This window comes from Notolepis coatsorum (genome assembly GCF_963971535.1).
Source record: "Notolepis coatsorum genome assembly, chromosome: 7".
NCBI classification, from domain to species: domain Eukaryota; kingdom Metazoa; phylum Chordata; class Actinopteri; order Aulopiformes; family Paralepididae; genus Notolepis; species Notolepis coatsorum.
The window spans coordinates 9187139-9206925 of record NC_140171.1 but is presented as its reverse complement, the minus strand read 5'-3'; the positions used below and the strand labels follow the sequence as shown (position 1 = coordinate 9206925).

The following is a 19787-nucleotide window of genomic DNA, read 5'->3' as shown; positions in this document are numbered from 1 at the left end:
TACTTTTGACAATAAATAAAATCTGAATTTGTTCTTACTTGCTTGCCTGGGTAAATAAAGGTTATAGAAATGTAAAAAAAAATTATAAAAATTGAAAACAGATACCGATATTTTCCGATATCACATTTTAATGCCGATATCGGCCGATAATATCGGTACGCCGATAATATCGGAAATCCCTACTTTTAATGCATAAAGTAAACAGTCCTGGCCCTCGGACAGGAATACGTTAGATACATGATGTCATGAGTCATGGGGGTGGTTTAAATCAAACTTGTTATTTAGAATGCGGGTCAAATCCCTCCAAATCCCCAAACTGCTCCTTAATGACATGCCATTCTAGCCAGAAATCAGACACAGGGTAGGATATCAGGACATTAATTAAAGCCGTGGCTTATTCACAGGCCCCGTCCCGAGGCCAGCGTCGGGCGAACGTGGACAGACAGGACACGTTGCCAGACGGTATTATGAAAGTCATTGTAAGCATTCTTGTTAGCTAAGCAGCGGAGAGCAACACGGGCTAGGCTGCCATGTGTCGTGTCATGTAATGATAATGACTTACCTAGTTGGTAGTAGGGCTGACCCCTATTAGTCTATTAGTCGACTAATCGGTCGAAAGGAGCCGTAGTCGACTAACCAACCTCTTAGTCTAATAGTAAAAAAATTAATAAAAAATAAAAAATCATAATATTTTATTTTATTTTATTTATCATTCTTTCCAAAAGAAAAGAGGCCTAGAAGCGTGGCTAACGCTAATGGCACGCATAGCAGAGGATAACTGCCTAAGAAAACAGGCACAGAGGCACTGAAAGAGGATTTCACCCATCTAATGAACACACTAGACTAGACAAATATCAAGGTGTATCCATCAGTGGACCAATTGCATGCTTTTGCAGAGGACAAGAAGCCTTCAGTCGACTCCTTCAGACATTAAGCACCCCCCACAGCCCAAATGGAATGATACAAAAAAAAAATATCTAAACATTTTTTTTTTTTAAATATTATACTTTTTTTTTGTCGACCAATAGTCGACTAACGGCAAATTTTGGCCAATCATAGTCGACCATCCAAATCCTTAGTCGGGGACAGCCCTAGTTGGTAGTGAATGAATGAATGAATGAATAGTGCTTTCCTAGTAGCACAACTAAAGCAGCACACAAAGCACTTTACAATGGAATGACATTTATTTGACATTTATTTGAGTATGCGTGGCTCTAGTGGGAATCTAACCCCTAACATTTCAGCAGTACAATACACATTAAATATAAGATATCCTACCAATGAAAACAACTAATACATACCCATACGCAGCATAAAAACCATAGGTATGCTGCACATCCTATGCTTAACCTATATCAATTAATCAAGATCAGGTTTAAAATACCAGGCCATGCCCCTGAACCCAGACGGAATGACCCCAGCGGTCAATGACCGAACCCTGACCCTAAAACAAACAAGTGGTATTTAAGACCCGCAGCTATTCGACAAACTGCTACTCAGAAGGGTCTATGTATGTACCCGTATTTAGCCAACCCGTTTACCCGCTTGTAACTGAAATTTAAGCTACTTAAATCTAAATCTACTCATCATCTAGCGCTGCCGTATGAAAACGATCTTCAGCAAACACATTAATTAGAAACCCCCCCCCCCTAAACATATACATTGCTGTGACGGAGAGCAGGGGGTGTTTTTTCATCCACTAAGCCCGAGTTGTTCGGGGGGCAAAGTGAGTCCACGGTGCTGTTGTTCGAGTAAACATTGCTCAATCCCTGACGACGAGTCACCGCCGGGGTGTCAAACAGAGGAATAAACACGGAATCCCTTCTGCAAACAAGACTTATGAGTCATGAGTCATGAGTCACGACCAACCTCATCTGCAAGCCAGATCCACGAGATAACACTTCTCCAAGAAGCCATTCCAATATTATGGCAAAAGCAGTATAGCTGTCGAGTTCATTCCGGTCGGTCGTTCCGCTTTCACAACTTGATACGGTACAGGTGTGAATAAATATTAAATACACAATCATATTACATCATAATAACGATCATAATAACAGTGACAAATGTAAAAAATATTATAAAAAGTATAGGCTGAAGCCATAGCTTATTAGAAATGACACCAACCCTTTTTACAGCAGCTATTTTATCCCTTAAAAATGACACACTGAAATATATATGTATGTATTTATTAGGGGTGGGAATCACCAGAGGCCTCACGATACGATACTATCGCGATACTTGAGTCACGATGCGATAGTATTGCGATAGGAAATATATTGCGATATGCTGAGTATTGCGGTATTAATATTGCGATATATTGCGATTTATTACCTTTTTTCAACTGCAAAGTAAAACTTTGTCAACATGTTTTATCTAATAAAATAAAGTTCAGTCTGTTCGTCTCACTTCAATAATTTTTATTGCAGAACATGGTATTTTCTCAAGCAGACAGATGTAAACACTGTAATCTGTGTTGCATGTACCTGACAAACTGAACTGTTTGTATTACAGTCATATTCCAACTTAACTGAATGCACACATGTGCGTGTGTGTGGACTACTGTACTATTACAGGTATTGAAATGAACAATGCAACTTCCTTATACAAAAAGAATTAATTCATATTTTTTTTATATATAAATAAATAAATAATTAAATATCGATACTTGGCGTCCCTGTATCGATACAGTATCGGCACGCAAAGTATCGCGATACTACTACGTATTGATATTTTCCCCCACCCCTAGTATTTATATATATATATATACCGTGATTCCTCTAATAGTAACCGGTATTCAATAAAAAACCGGGTCTCTATTAATGACCGGGTGCGCTGTTGAGCTAAGCAATTATAAGCCGGCCTCCTAATCAGGGTTCGAAATTAACGGGGGCTTGGGGCATAATGCCCTTGAAAATGGACAAAATGCCCTCGAAAACCAGTTAAGGGGGGCACTTAATGCCCCCGACAGTTTACTAATTATATATATTTATCCGGTAATGGAGCGTCTGTGTATCGTACGGTTCAGATGACGCGCAAATAAAAAAAATCATTTGGCGGAGCCTGTGTTCTGCACTGGCTGCAGGCAGCAGCAGCAGTCAGTTTGTGTAAAAATGGCACGCACAATATAAATCAATCTTCATTACGACTTTAAAAACATAGCCATTAACATTACATAGGCCTACACACATCTTGCCATAGCGTTAGCAGTTTGTAAACACAACGCACGTTTTAACTATGGTAGCCCGACGCAGCCCGCAAGCTAATACTGTACAGTCAATGAAATGTCACCGTAGCTACTAGCTACTGTAGCAGAGGAGGAAATGGGAGTCTGAGAGGCGGGGTGTTTAAAGACAATGATAGGCGTTTATTCAACATCCAAGAAGGCTAACATACAACTGTGTTTTACTAACTCCAACCGGGACTATTGCCGCTTTCACGCTGCTTGTTGATGTTATGAACGTGACCGGAACTGAAGGTGCCACACGCTAAAATGTCCGTGGGGACCCGGCGCCAACCCATAGATAGTTCCAACTCACCGAATTACGTAATCCACCACAGTTGCACTCAATATTTAAATAATGTTAGTCTAAATAAATGTAGACAGAAACATAATAATTTCAAGCAGAAAATGAATCTTTCCATTAAGAACTGACAATCAGGGAATTGGGCGGCGTGGCTCAGGGGTAGAGCGGGTTGTCCAATGATCGAAGGGTTGGTGGTTCGAATCCCGCTCAAGCCCATGTCCATCCCACTGCCGTTGTGTCCTTGGGCAAGACACTTAACCTACTTGCCTCGTATGAATGTGTATGCATGTGAATGAATGTTGGTGGTGGTCGGAGGGGCCGTAGGCGATGATTATTCGCCACGCTTCCGTGAGTCTGCCTCAGGGCAGCTCTGGCTGCAATTGTAGCTTACCACCACCGGGATGACTGTGTATGAATGAATAATGGACTCTGTGAAGCGCTCTGGGTCTCATGAAGAGCGCTATATAAATCCAAGTCATTATTATTATTATTATTATTATTATTATTATTATTATTATTATTATTATTATTATTATTATTATTATTATTATTATTATTATTATTATTGTTTTTGTGTGTTTATATTAATTAAAGAAAGGAAAGTCTAGTGCTGGCTGAGCATATTGTTTGTTTGCACTAAGTTAATACTTTGACAAATGTAGCCTATATTTTTCAGTCAGTTCGGTCTTTGTGTGCCAAACATTATTTAAGGCTGTAAACACTGTAAACCTTTTATTTAATTTTTAATAAATGAGAAGCATGTTTAGATTTGAGTGTTACATTTTTTTTAATAAAAATTAACGTATATCGAACTGAAAACCGTGACCCCAAAATCGTGATACGAACCAAACCGTCCATTTTGTGAACCGTCCCACCCCTACCGTTTATCATAAAAATTCAGTGCCCCCGAAATACAAAAAAAAGCCCCCGAAAATCAATTAAGGGGGGCAAAAAAAGCCCTTGAAAAAAAATGTTAATTTCTAACCCTGCTCCTAATACAAGCCGGGTTTCATGTATATTAGAGGAATTACGGTATTTCCCTCAACGGATTTACCATAGGCAATATATTTTGTTATTGTTTATATGCTGGCCTGGCTGTGCAGTAAATACCATAATGGTATGGTGTTAATGTTTACCAAGAGAGTAAGCCTACCTCAGAATTGTATAAAACGAAGTTTATTATTATTATTATACCAGTATTGTGATTGCACTATTTTACTTTTTTTGACCACCTGTAATTGCACTGTTTACTACCGTATTTCATACAGTACTTTGTTTCAATAAATGAACCCAGTACATTTTACTGGGTTCAAACTGACACAAAATGTTGATTTATTCATTATGATCGGTTTGAAAATTAGAAATATAGGCCTCTCTCTTATACATGCCTCCTCCTAATACAAGCCTGGTATCCGCTACAGTTGAAATAAATACAAGCCGGGGTTACTATTAGAGGAATTACGGTATATATCTGTGTGTGTGTGTGTGTGTGCGTGTGCGAAGTGTGTGCATGTATTATATATCCTCAAAGGTCCCAAACAAGATGTATACACACACACACACTAGTGTTCATACGTCAGTTTTACATCTGTTAGCCCATAAGCGAAGCCAGACTCTCCGCAGCTCTGTGATTGACAGCTCCAGACGAGCCACAAGCAGCTCAGCCGCCCGTGTGTTTGCTTCCCTGCTCCGCGCGGCGTCCATGACAACAACCAGTCTGTTCCCGCACCGCCCATGTTTGGGCAGGTCGTCTGCCGCGCCGTCGACAGCACGTTCGCGCTCTCTCCGGGACTCCGCTTCACATACCCGTCGAGAGTCATTAGTCATCAGCAGGTGACCCAGGTGGAAAGAGAGGAAGCGCTGTCAATTAGATGATTATCGAGAGTTGACAGCCTTCATGCTGTGGGCCCGCGGCCCCGTCAATACCCCCAAGACCTTCGGAAGTGAGAACATAGCGTCTAATTAAAAAAAGAGACATTACTGGCAAAGGCGACCTTGCACCTGTTGTCGATAGTTTTTAAGTTTGAAGAAGTTTTACGTTTTTTTTTCTCCTTTTGTCAGGATTAGCTCGGATGATTTAACCCAGGGGTGCCCAACCTTTTTTGAACCAAGATCTACTTTTTAATTTACCACCTAGCCGAGAGCTACCAGCCAAAATTGTATATTGTAAGCAGTCATTTGAGGCTTTATAAAAGCAGCATAATGAACACAAATCTGTCAGTGCAGAGTCCAACCTCATCTTAAATAACAAACAGCATTGCTTGTTGTAGTTAACAAGGAGAGGCAGAGTTGATTTTGCAAAAAAAAAATATATATATATATATATATATATATATATATATATATATATATATATATATATATATAATCGAATTTTATTAACCGAGATCTACTTGAAATCAGCCCGCGATCTACCTGTCGATCGCGATCGACTGGTTGGACACCACTGATTTAACCGGAGACGCTGGGAGGGATGCAGGACGCGGCTCTCAACCCGCAGTACGGGATCCCACAGTTGGACGTAGTGGATTAAGAATTGTGTTTACTGGGGCGCCCAAGTGGCGACCCATGTAACGCGCTGCGTCGCGAAGCGGCCGACCCGGGTTCTATTCCCGGACCCGGCCGGCGTCCTTTGCCGAATGTCTTTCCCCCGCTCTGTCTCCCATTCTTCCTCTCTCTCTCTCTCTACCAGACTGCCCGGTAGTAAAAACAATAAAAATCTACCAAAAAAACATAATAAATTTTTTTTTAAAGGATTGTGTTTACTGCCCTAGACTTGGAAAAGCAATCATTACCAATGGTAATTTTTTATTTTCAGTAGGTAAAACGGTTCCCTTGCCATGAGACGCCACTCTAGTATCAACGTGGAGAGACACATCTTAACAGGAATAGCAACCGAGATTATTTATGACCCGGAACGGAAGGGGGGATGTTTATCCTTTATTTAACTGTGTAAGTTAATTGCGAACCGGTCCTCATTTACAATAACGACCTGCTGGGTGATGCAAGTCGAGCATTCCTATGAACGGAGACGCTACAGTGTAATGTACAAGGAGAGGAGGCTTGGTTATCTCTTTAATCAGTCATTAATTGACACAGACATGTCTGTAGAGATGGCCAGTTGGCCTGCAGCCTGGGCTATGGTGTCAGATGTCGAGGCAGATGGCTGCGAGGTCCAGAAAGGCACTGCCAGCATCTCTAGATCCACTCCTCTGGGAGTCTACGTTGCCACAGGGGTAGAAACTAGCGCTCAGTCATCCCGGCGGTTAAAGTGACAGTTCGCTTTGATTAAAAAGCCAAGGCTGATTTGTCACAAACTGAGGAGTCATTCCGACCCATCCAGAAATACTGGCACCACCCATGTTTTGGTTTCTGAGATACTGGGAGGTAGAATTTGTTAGCATGCGTTAGCAATGCTAGTGGAAGGTAATGGGGGCTCACTCATTAACATGTCAAATGGAACATCCAAATACCTTCCTAACCATTTGACATTATTGACTTTCTTACGGATCACGTTGCCCACATTCATACGGCGGCCATTTTGCTCTTATGTCATGCTCAGGTTGGGAACAGGGTGGAAAGGAACCCAACCCAAGCATGACATAAGAGCAAAACGGCCGCCATGTGAATATGGTCCATTGGCCATATCTGCTTCTAATATCACAACAACAACAAAAACTGTTGCCCGTGCTTTTTGGATGATTTTAATGTGACGATTCTGTGATGAGAATAAATAAAGGTTTGTTAACAATCTGATGAAGTTAACTGTTCCTTTTTAAAAGAGACAGAAAACTAAACTGAGCAAGAACCGCTGAATCAAACAAACTGGATGCTGAGAAGGAATAGCCTGCGCTGGCCTGCTGTATTCTCCTAGGATCTCTAACGATTAAGACCGCTGTGCCCTGAAGAACCTCAGCTTGCTCTTGCTCTCGCGGGGGTCGGCTTTGATTACTACTACCGTCACACTCTCACAAACCCTCAATCAGACGCGTGTATGAAAACCTCTCGAGGTGCAGAAACTCAACGCTTAATTAAGCAACAGATTGCGAGAGGGAGCGTGTTGTAGCTGTGATGTAATTTACTATAACTATAACACATGCAGCGTTCAAAGCCTTTTATACAACGTTTTTTATACATAGGTTACCCGATGACGTCATATTGTGAATTAAACAGAGATATCAGGCTTTGGTGAAGAGTTCCTTCAACTCTATATGCTATATGCTAAGTAACTCTTAGCCGTGATATTATTCGATTTATTAGATTCAAATGTATTGTCATCGTACAGCACAAGTACAGTACAACAACAAGAAGTTGGCATCTAACCAGAGTGCAAGGTGTAATAATAACAGTGATTAAATGGAATATATATAATGAAGCTACTGGGTAAATAATATGCTAATCTGAGGATATAATGAGTAAATATGCTAATCTGAGTATTATTATGTACAGTTATACAGGTACAAATACACTATGGTAGTACGCCACAAAGTGGTATAACAAGGCTCTCTCTGCCAATTGGATTACATTAACCAAATGTTGTATAAATATAAGTATTATTTAGGCCTATTTAAAAAGACTAGCCAAACATAAGGTGACTCTGAGATAAAACAAAAAAAAGGAGGAAGTTCATCTAATGTATCCAATTGGCTTAAGACATCCCACTTAAAAGAAGTCAATCCACGCAAGAGACCTGCTGCAAGGTAACAGTAAAGTGCATAACAATATACAGTGTAACAAGTGATTAAATGGAATATATATAATGAAGAGTACAGAGTAAATATGCTAATCTGATATATGTGCAGTATTATTAAGTATTATTATGTACAGTGATACAAGTACAAACACACTACGGTAGTAAGCCACACTGACCAGTGGTATAACAAGGCTCTCTGCCAAATTGGATTACATGAACCAAATGTTGCATAAATGAGTATTAGGCCTATTTAAAAAGACTAGCCAAAACACAAGGTGACTGAGATCAAAGAGGAAGTTCAAACGTTACATTCTAAAGTATCTAATTGGCTTAAGGCATCCCACTTAAAAGAAGTAAATCCACGTAAGTGACCTTGACCATCATAATAACCACCTAATAACCTGAGCTGAAACCCGGCGAGCCCCACCACACACGCAAGGGTCTATGAGTCTATATGGCCCTGCCTTATCCCTCACGTCTTCAACCAAGCCACCGGTTCCCTTTCTTTTACTCCACCTTCTCCAAAAATGTGTCTCACTTTCACACAAACACAAACACTTTACATTTAGCTGACGCTTTTATCCAAAGCGACTTACAAGTTCCATACAACGGGGTCAGCAGGAAGGACACAACTTTCAGCTAAGTAACAATGTTCGTCAAACACTTCTTAGCTTACACAATCTTTTTTAATAACTAAGAGATTCACTGAAAAAAGAAAGTGATCACTAGATGATGACACTTACTACTTTACATTAGCATTTCAAGTTAACAGTTAGCATTTCCTGAATGGCAGTGTGGGGCCAGCTCGGCAATAGTGACCATGATAGTAGGTTTGAATCGATATATAGGTAATGATAGGGTAGGTTGCATCACACAGAAAGTACAGAGAAGCCCTGTCCACCTCCAGTGGAAAAATGTGAAAGGGGTGCTCTGGTGACAAGTTCTGCACAGATAACAATCTGCATAGTCAAAGACATGCCTGCAAGAGGAGTTAACTGTAGAAAACATGTTTTTGAGAGGAGGGGACCTTTAACGCCTGCAAAGCGAAGGTAAACCTGTTAGTGTAACCTACTGCTAGTAGCACCTGTCGCCAGCTGGCTGGAGGCCTGACAGGTGATTGGAGTAAGTGAGTAAAGGATCAATAATCAAACCAATAACCCTTCTTCACTGCTGATACCAAATCTGTCCTTCCTGAACTTTAAAGAGGAAATCCACCCCCAAATGTACACTGCGTTATTCCGGTGATCTCGGACGGTTAAGTAGATGTTGATAAACACAGACGAGTGACACTTTTTGGAGTTACGTCGTCTATTGACAATCAACTAGTGGCAGAATTTGTTCGCTTATAGAAATTTTGTTTGAGCCGTTTCAATTGAGAAACATCCAATTGAGTTTTATTTAAATGTAGCACTGACGAAAACATTTGTTAAGGTGTTAAATGTCCTGGCCTACAAATCACAATCTACATACATACTTAAGAAAACAACTTGTGATTGGGTTAGATTCCCTGCAAAAAAGAAAGACACTACGTTAATTTTTCAGCGAAGATTTGAATAAAGAAATTATAATTCCCTTGAATATCTCAAATCATATTGAAATTGCAATATCAGTGGAAATGGTTCAGCGCCGACGTCGGGTGATTTGCGCTGAACCCCACTGAGGTCAGTGCACTAGAAATGAGAACAGCATCACCACCTCTGAAGGCGTCTGATGCTTTCAAGGGTAAAGAGCTCATGTATCTTTTTATCGACCCGCGACCTTAACTCTCTATAGGTGCCTGAGGCGTCGCCACCGGGGTCTTCTTCCTAAGCTGTGGAATAGAATCTATCGAGCGTTGAGGCACCTCATCATCACTCCAGTTAAAGCCCCAATCCGTGCTTTTTCAGTCCATATCTACGTGGAGTAATAACATCTTCTTAAAGTGCTTGATCTGTTGATGGAAAATACACGCTTTTGGAACTTCCTTAATCCACAGTCAATCAGAATGTCTGTTTGTCTGTTTCCCTCCTGTGTTTACAAACATTACCAATGTAAATAAACCTTTTACAGCCACAAAACACAGTGAATACAATCAACGAGGAGGACGTAGATGCGAAGTAGGGCTGGGCGATTAATCGATATTATCGATTAATTCGAATGAATGATTTAGGACGATTTTGAAAAATTAAAATCGATTTTCAAAAAGAAAATAATAATTTTTGAGTCACCTTTTATTTTACAAAAAGTGATGTTTGGTGAAAGTTATATTTGCACTTTATTAATCCCAATAGAGAAATTCATTCTTGTTTGATGATCAAGAGGCACCTTTGATTTGTTTTAAGTGAAGTTTGGTGAAAAAGCAAGTTATTGCACTATTAATCCCAATAGGGACATTCATCTTGTGTCAAATAAAAACAAAGGTTATTTGAATGATTTCCTTGGCGTTTCTAGTTTTCAAGAGAAAGAAATCGATTAAAATCGTAAATCGGATTTAAAAAAAAATAATCAGGGATTTTATTTTTAGGCCATATCGCCCAGCCCTAATGCCAAGCATTGCTACCCCGGGCTAAACTGGCTTTACACAAGGTGTTGTTCCTGGGAGCCACCACTAGGGGCAGAGCGGCCGACTAATCGTGAATGAATGACTGACCCGAGTGAGTTAAATGGTAAACGGTGCACTTAGCGCTTTTATCCAAAGCACTTTACAATTTCTGTTCCTCACATTCACCCATTCATTCACAGGCAACCATGCAAGGTGCCAACCTGCTCATCGGGAGCAATTAGGGGTTAAGTGTCTTGCTCAAGGACACCTCGACACGCTGCCCGGGAGAAGCGGGAATGGAACCCGGCAACCTTCCAACTATACTACCAGACGACCGCTCTACCTCCTGAGCCACTGTCGCCTGACATTGCCGGTCTATATGACGTGCTTTGGCCTGTCGTCTCGTGTAAAGAGCTCAGTAAATCAACTATAGAGGACGAAAACACACGTCCCACGCCTGGATCTCCGGGTCTTTATGGAACAAGGGAACCGCCGAGGGCGAGGCCACACCGGACACAGACGCTACAATAAAGTGGTTTTGCAAGAAGAAACAAAACAACAGCCTCGTCGTTGGGAACACAACCAGACCACCATCACTAGTGTCCTTGAGCACAGAGCTCGTTTCTCCCCCTCTTCCGCAGGCGTGTGTGTTCCCCTGTAAACAACATGCACCGTGGCAGCAAGGACCTAATGGAGAGAGTCTCCCCTGTTTTTTTTCTTTACCAATAAGTTACTTTGCTACCCATGACGAAATGAAAGTATCCAGGGGGGGGGGGGGGGTGGAAAAACAACAGAAATATTAGCCATGACACATTGTTGCACGAGGTGATCTAAGAAGGAGGTCAAGTGTAGGACACATGAAAGCTTGTTTAGTCTAGAGAGGAGAGAGGCATGCAGCAGAGCCCCGGCCCCCAGCCCCCCCCCCTGGGGAACTCCCCTCCTCCTGACCTTGTGATGAGCAGCATCAAACACACAGGGCTAAGGATTAATTTCCTTCCCGTTATCGCCGATCGTGCTAAGTATGCACAAGTGATCTCCCCCCCCCGCCGTCGCCGCGTTGGATAGCAAGCTGGGAGATCCCAGAGGATCCAGGAGCAGAATACACACAACTTATGGATCAGTGAAGAAGAAACCCAGAGTGCAAAGCGAGAGATCCAGCTACCATAACACACCGCAGAGCACCAGCACCAGCAGGCCGGCCTGCTCCTCTGAAGCAAAGCTCGGCTCGTCGTTCACGTGCCAAGTGTGGGATAAGAGTGCAACAGATATGGATGAGTGGATTACGCCCATCTACACTGAGCACCTTGGCAAGGACATCGCCTCGTCGACTGCCCCGCAAAAGGCTTACTTTCAGAAATAGAATCCCCTGAATAGGCCCGTTTTGGGTCCACGACGGCGTCCACAGGCGAGCTTGGCTCGTCTCTGCCGCCGCGCCCGGCGATGCCAAGAACAGGGGACAGAAAACAGAGCAAAAACAAAAAAGGCCTGCCTTTTAATTAGCTTCCCTTCACTAAGAAAGCTTTTCGGAGAGCCTCCTGGAAGGCGTCAGTGTGAGTGAGAGAGGCTTGAGTGCTGACAGCCGGGCCACTTCTGCTAATTCACACGAAAGGACAAGTCATCTCTGTTAAAGCAATTCACTCCCTCCCTAGTTTGCCCTCCATCGGATTGGTAGGTCTTGTTGGCACTGGGGAGAATTCCTCTTCATTTAGGTCCTTGGCAATAGAAGGTCTATTCATCTTAACTGCGTTGGCGAGCGTGTGACACAGGACTTAAGTCACTTGGCAGTTTGAGAAATCCCCAAGAGGACTTCAAAAGAACAGCAAAGGCTCCATATGTGTAGGATGGGTGCACATTGTGTAGCGGTTAGGGTCAGGTTACCTTGCATGCATTGCTGGCATACATTGTTGGCAGTAGCACAAAAAAGGACAGTCAATCAGGTTTCCTTGTCGGTGAACAACAACAATATAGGCTGAGCATGCCTGACAAATCTAGGCCAAGTTTGTTATTCACATGCAAAAGGCATTGTTGTGACATTTTACATTTGGTCACGTTTGGTTATTGACATTTTACATTTGGTCACGTTTTGTTATTGACATTTTACATTTGGTGCACGTTTGTTATTGAGAGAACAATGCGTGGTATTGGTAATGATGGTGTTTTGGTATTTGTAAGCATGCCAGCAATAATGAAATAACAATAATTTCATAATGAATGAAAAAGTTACCACTACTAGTTATCAATATGACCATAATAAAGAAATTACCAAACAAAAGCTCACTTGTAACGGGTGGGACTAGTGCTGCTCACAACAATGGCATCAAGTCGGGCAAACGTTTTTTCCTTTTTCTTTGCATGCAGCATTCTTTTAGGACTGCATATTGATTGAACTTACAGCAGGCAGTTCGTGTAAATATTTCGCACACATCTAGTTGATCCGCTTTGTATATTATTAAATCACCGGTGACTTGTGCAAAGAGAGGATCTTCTTGTTTATTTAGCTGAAGAAGAAATCATTGTTCTCCTGCAGCACCGGAGCGCTGTGGCTCCTCACCGAGATCAACTTAAAATAAAAAGTTGCTTCTCACCAGTCTTTGGTCGCAGAGGTAGTTAACATTTTCACATATTCCTTAGTCAAAGCTAACAGCCTGTACATGCGACTGTTGAAGACAGCCATGCAATCTCACAACAAGAACGAAATCAATGAGCTTATCGTTGCAGTATTATTATGAGAGCAAGTTGGGACGAGGAATAGCCTTACCTCCAGAGAAATCCATTTCCAATTCCAACAAGGGGGGTTTCAAAAGTAGTAGTAGTAGCCCACCACCACCTAAACGGTAGCTGGCACCGCGGGGGGATAATAATAAATCCTGGCAGCACGCAGCACCTGGAACTTTTATGTCAGTAATAGTTTGGTCGCTTTGTGTTGCAAACAAATGTGTGTCGACGAGGCTGCGCTACACGAGCGGCGAGCTCTGGCTGAGGTCCTGTCTGTCGCTGGAGCTCCGAGCTGCTGCAGGCGGGCAGAGAGCAGGGCTGAACCCGCCCCTCCCTCCACACAGGCGGGCAGGGAGCAGGGCTGAACCCGCCCCTCCTGCTTCCACACAGGCTGGGGAGTAGCTGGGGGGGGGGGGGTGATTCCAAGGGCCCAGCACTGGGGGGGGGGGGGGGGCCCAGAGAACACTATTATTATCTTTTTATTAGTGCTGTCAGGTGATCAAAAAAATGTTTATCTAATTAATTACAGGATTTGTAATTAATTAATCTTTTTAATCGCATAACCATTTTAGCCCTGATATTCTATATTCTATTATTAATCATATTTCAAATGGCATGTGTCCGTCTGGATGGCAGAATTCAGTACTGTATCTAGAAAACCTTCTGTTTAATAATCTTCCCTTTATTCATTTGCTTAGATTTTTCCGATCTGGTAAATTTTAGCATGGTGTTATTCACAGTCAAAGATAAAAAATTACAATTAATTTTTTTTATTGATATTGATATTCTCATTTGGTTCATTACAATTTACTCAAGCTTAGTAACAGTCAGACACAGTATTTCTGACACTGGGAATACATTCCCTGAGATCCATAGATGTCCCTAGAATCAGATACCAATTATTTTGAGTTGAGTTTAATTTTGAGTTCATTTTCATAACGCGACAATTTGCTGTGTAATTAATCTAATTAACGCGATAAATGGACAGCCCTGATTATTATCCTTAAGTAAGTTAATTCATTCAGTCCATTCATTGAAGATGAACGCAATGCGACATCCTTTACTAGGCTCACCCACCAGGTGCTGAACTGCTGATCCGAATGTATAGCGTTATGCGTTTTCATCAATAAATAAATGGCCCTAATTTTTTAAGCTTGTGCGCTGATTGGGGCCCACAAATACACCCTTTCATGGGGCCCAGAATCTCCAGCTACGCCCCTGCACACACTCACACAGGGGCCCGTGACGCCCCTTCTTTCTACACGGGGGCCCGTACTGCGGTCAAGTGAGCCGTCTTTTGCTTTTGCGTGGTCAAGTGAGCCGCTCTTGTTTTTCGAGTGCGCGATTAGTTCCAGGTTTACGGTAATGCATTAAAACAAGCCTGGGACGCTGTTGTAATGAACCGACGTGACTTTTGAACACAGTCTCACAAGTAGATCTTACAGAAATACTTAATATGACATTGAATGCGCATCGAATCAATAGGACGTTTAGTCTAATCAATAGGACGTTTCGTATGTGCAGTATTATTGAACATCGAATCAATAGGACGCGCAGTAAGTATATTCGATCACTAAACTAAAGCTACAGACAATTCCACAGAGGAACACTTCCGGTGAGGATTTCAAAGTAAAGGATGGCATGTGGTTCATTTCTATTATTTCATAAGTAGTTTATTACACTGCCATGTTTGTACTTAATACTTCTCAAGACTACTTGCACAAATAATATTAACTACTTTTACTGTGTACTTTGAGTAATTTGAGTTTCAAAGTCCTTTTTATAGAACAATGAGTATTTTCGACTAACTTTGATGTGGGATAAAAAAAGATTTTCCCATAAGCACTTTATGAAACTGCCATGGTTGTACTTAGTACCTCTTAGACTACTTGTACAAATTATATGAAATATTTTTACTGTGTACTTTTTGAGTAATTTGAGTTTCAAAGTCCTCAGAATCAGCATTTTCGACTAACTTTGATGTGGTATAAAAAAAGATTTTCCCATAAGCACTTTATGAAACTTCCATGGTTGTACTTAGTACCTCTTAGACTACTTGTACAAATTATATGAAATATTTTTACTGTGTACTTTTTGAGTAATTTCAGTTTTAAAGTCCTCAGAATCAGCATTTTCGACTAACTTTGATGTGGGATAAAAAAAGATTTTCCCATAAGCACCTTATGAAACTGCCATGGTTGTACTTAGTACCTCTTAGACTACCTGTACAAATTATATGAAATATTTTTACTGTGTACTTTTTGAGTAATTTGAGTTTCAAAGTCCCCAGAATCAGCATTTTCGACTAACTTTGATGTGCGATAAAAAAAGATTTTCCCATAAGCACCTTATGAAACTGCCATGGTTGTACTTAGTACCTCTTAGACTACGTGTACAAATTATATGAAATATTTTTACTGTGTACTTTTTGAGTAATTTGAGTTTCAAAGTCCCCAGAATCAGCATTTTCGACTAACTTTGATGTGGGATAAAAAAAGATTTTCCCATAAGCACCTTATGAAACTGCCATGGTTGTACTTAGTACCTCTTAGACTACGTGTACAAATTATATGAAATATTTTTACTGTGTACTTTTTGAGTAATTTCAGTTTCAAAGTCCCCAGAATCAGCATTTTCGACTAACTTTGATGTGGGATAAAAAAAGATTTTCCCATAAGCACCTTATGAAACTGCCATGGTTGTACTTAGTACCTCTTAGACTACTTGTACAAATTTTATGAAATATTTTTACTGTGTACTTTTTGAGTAATTTCAGTTTTAAAGTCCTCAGAATCAGCATTTTCGACTAACTTTGATGTGGGATAAAAAAAGATTTTCCCATAAGCACCTTATGAAACTGCCATGGTTGTACTTAGTACCTCTTAGACTACTTGTACAAATTATATGAAATATTTTTACTGTGTACTTTTTGAGTAATTTCAGTTTTAAAGTCCCCAGAATCAGCATTTTCGACTAACTTTGATGTGGGATAAAAAAAGATTTTCCCATAAGCACTTGATGAAACTGCCATGGTTGTACTTAGTACCTCTTAGACTACCTGTACAAATTATATGAAATATTTTTACTGTGTACTTTTTGAGTAATTTCAGTTTCAAAGTCCCCAGAATCAGCATTTTCGACTAACTTTGATGTGGGATAAAAAAAGATTTTCCCATAAGCACCTTATGAAACTGCCATGGTTGTACTTAGTACCTCTTAGACTACGTGTACAAATTATATGAAATATTTTTACTGTGTACTTTTTGAGTAATTTGAGTTTCAAAGTCCCCAGAATCAGCATTTTCGACTAACTTTGATGTGGGATAAAAAAAGATTTTCCCATAAGCACCTTATGAAACTGCCATGGTTGTACTTAGTACCTCTTAGACTACTTGTACAAATTATATGAAATATTTTTACTGTGTACTTTTTGAGTAATTTCAGTTTTAAAGTCCTCAGAATCAGCATTTTCGACTAACTTTGATGTGGGATAAAAAAAGATTTTCCCATAAGCACCTTATGAAACTGCCATGGTTGTACTTAGTACCTCTTAGACTACGTGTACAAATTATATGAAATATTTTTACTGTGTACTTTTTGAGTAATTTGAGTTTCAAAGTCCCCAGAATCAGCATTTTCGACTAACTTTGATGTGGGATAAAAAAAGATTTTCCCATAAGCACCTTATGAAACTGCCATGGTTGTACTTAGTACCTCTTAGACTACCTGTACAAATTATATGAAATATTTTTACTGTGTACTTTTTGAGTAATTTCAGTTTCAAAGTCCCCAGAATCAGCATTTTCGACTAACTTTGATGTGGGATAAAAAAAGATTTTCCCATAAGCACTTGATGAAACTGCCATGGTTGTACTTAGTACCTCTTAGACTACCTGTACAAATTATATGAAATATTTTTACTGTGTACTTTTTGAGTAATTTGAGTTTCAAAGTCCCCAGAATCAGCATTTTCGACTAACTTTGATGTGGGATAAAAAAAGATTTTCCCATAAGCACCTTATGAAACTGCCATGGTTGTACTTAGTACCTCTTAGACTACCTGTACAAATTATATGAAATATTTTTACTGTGTACTTTTTGAGTAATTTCAGTTTTAAAGTCCTCAGAATCAGCATTTTCGACTAACTTTGATGTGGGATAAAAAAAGATTTTCCCATAAGCACCTTATGAAACTGCCATGGTTGTACTTAGTACCTCTTAGACTACTTGCACAAATTATATGAAATATTTTTACTGTGTACTTTTTGAGTAATTTCAGTTTTAAAGTCCCCAGAATCAGCATTTTCGACTAACTTTTTTTTATCCCACATCAAAGTTAGTCGAAAATGCTGATTCTGGGGACTTTGAAACTGAAATTACTCAAAAAGTACACAGTAAAAATATTTCATATAATTTGTACACGTAGTCTAAGAGGTACTAAGTACAACCATGGCAGTTTCATAAGGTGCTTATGGGAAAATCTTTTTTTATCCCACATCAAAGTTAGTCGAAAATGCTGATTCTGGGGACTTTGAAACTCAAATTACTCAAAAAGTACACAGTAAAAATATTTCATATAATTTGTACAGGTAGTCTAAGAGGTACTAAGTACAACCATGGCAGTTTCATAAGGTGCTTATGGGAAAATCTTTTTTTATCCCACATCAAAGTTAGTCGAAAATGCTGATTCTGGGGACTTTAAAACTGAAATTACTCAAAAAGTACACAGTAAAAATATTTCATATAATTTGTGCAAGTAGTCTAAGAGGTACTAAGTACAACCATGGCAGTTTCATAAGGTGCTTATGGGAAAATCTTTTTTTATCCCACATCAAAGTTAGTCGAAAATGCTGATTCTGGGGACTTTGAAACTCAAATTACTCAAAAAGTACACAGTAAAAATATTTCATATAATTTGTACACGTAGTCTAAGAGGTACTAAGTACAACCATGGCAGTTTCATAAGGTGCTTATGGGAAAATCTTTTTTTATCCCACATCAAAGTTAGTCGAAAATGCTGATTCTGAGGACTTTAAAACTGAAATTACTCAAAAAGTACACAGTAAAAATATTTCATATAATTTGTACACGTAGTCTAAGAGGTACTAAGTACAACCATGGCAGTTTCATAAGGTGCTTATGGGAAAATCTTTTTTTATCCCACATCAAAGTTAGTCGAAAATGCTGATTCTGAGGACTTTAAAACTGAAATTACTCAAAAAGTACACAGTAAAAATATTTCATATAATTTGTACACGTAGTCTAAGAGGTACTAAGTACAACCATGGCAGTTTCATAAGGTGCTTATGGGAAAATCTTTTTTTATCCCACATCAAAGTTAGTCGAAAATGCTGATTCTGAGGACTTTAAAACTGAAATTACTCAAAAAGTACACAGTAAAAATATTTCATATAATTTGTACAAGTAGTCTAAGAGGTACTAAGTACAACCATGGCAGTTTCATAAGGTGCTTATGGGAAAATCTTTTTTTATCCCACATCAAAGTTAGTCGAAAATGCTGATTCTGAGGACTTTAAAACTGAAATTACTCAAAAAGTACACAGTAAAAATATTTCATATAATTTGTACAGGTAGTCTAAGAGGTACTAAGTACAACCATGGCAGTTTCATAAGGTGCTTATGGGAAAATCTTTTTTTATCCCACATCAAAGTTAGTCGAAAATGCTGATTCTGGGGACTTTGAAACTCAAATTACTCAAAAAGTACACAGTAAAAATATTTCATATAATTTGTACAGGTAGTCTAAGAGGTACTAAGTACAACCATGGCAGTTTCATCAAGTGCTTATGGGAAAATCTTTTTTTATCCCACATCAAAGTTAGTCGAAAATGCTGATTCTGGGGACTTTGAAACTGAAATTACTCAAAAAGTACACAGTAAAAATATTTCATATAATTTGTACAGGTAGTCTAAGAGGTACTAAGTACAACCATGGCAGTTTCATAAGGTGCTTATGGGAAAATCTTTTTTTATCCCACATCAAAGTTAGTCGAAAATGCTGATTCTGGGGACTTTGAAACTCAAATTACTCAAAAAGTACACAGTAAAAATATTTCATATAATTTGTACACGTAGTCTAAGAGGTACTAAGTACAACCATGGCAGTTTCATAAGGTGCTTATGGGAAAATCTTTTTTTATCCCACATCAAAGTTAGTCGAAAATGCTGATTCTGAGGACTTTAAAACTGAAATTACTCAAAAAGTACACAGTAAAAATATTTCATATAATTTGTACACGTAGTCTAAGAGGTACTAAGTACAACCATGGCAGTTTCATAAGGTGCTTATGGGAAAATCTTTTTTTATCCCACA

General features: G+C 39.6%; 1 protein-coding gene across 1 annotated transcript in view; it reads right to left on the bottom strand.

Annotated features, from left to right (window-relative positions):
• The window catches only part of LOC311232509 (signal-induced proliferation-associated 1-like protein 2), a 166881-nt gene extending 153297 nt beyond the window's left edge, over positions 1 to 13584 (bottom strand). Inside the window, 1 exon segment of the mRNA XM_084319332.1 lies at positions 13497 to 13584. The gene's annotated coding sequence lies outside the window, so the exon portion shown is untranslated.
• Between the last annotated feature and the right edge of the window lie 6203 nt (positions 13585 to 19787).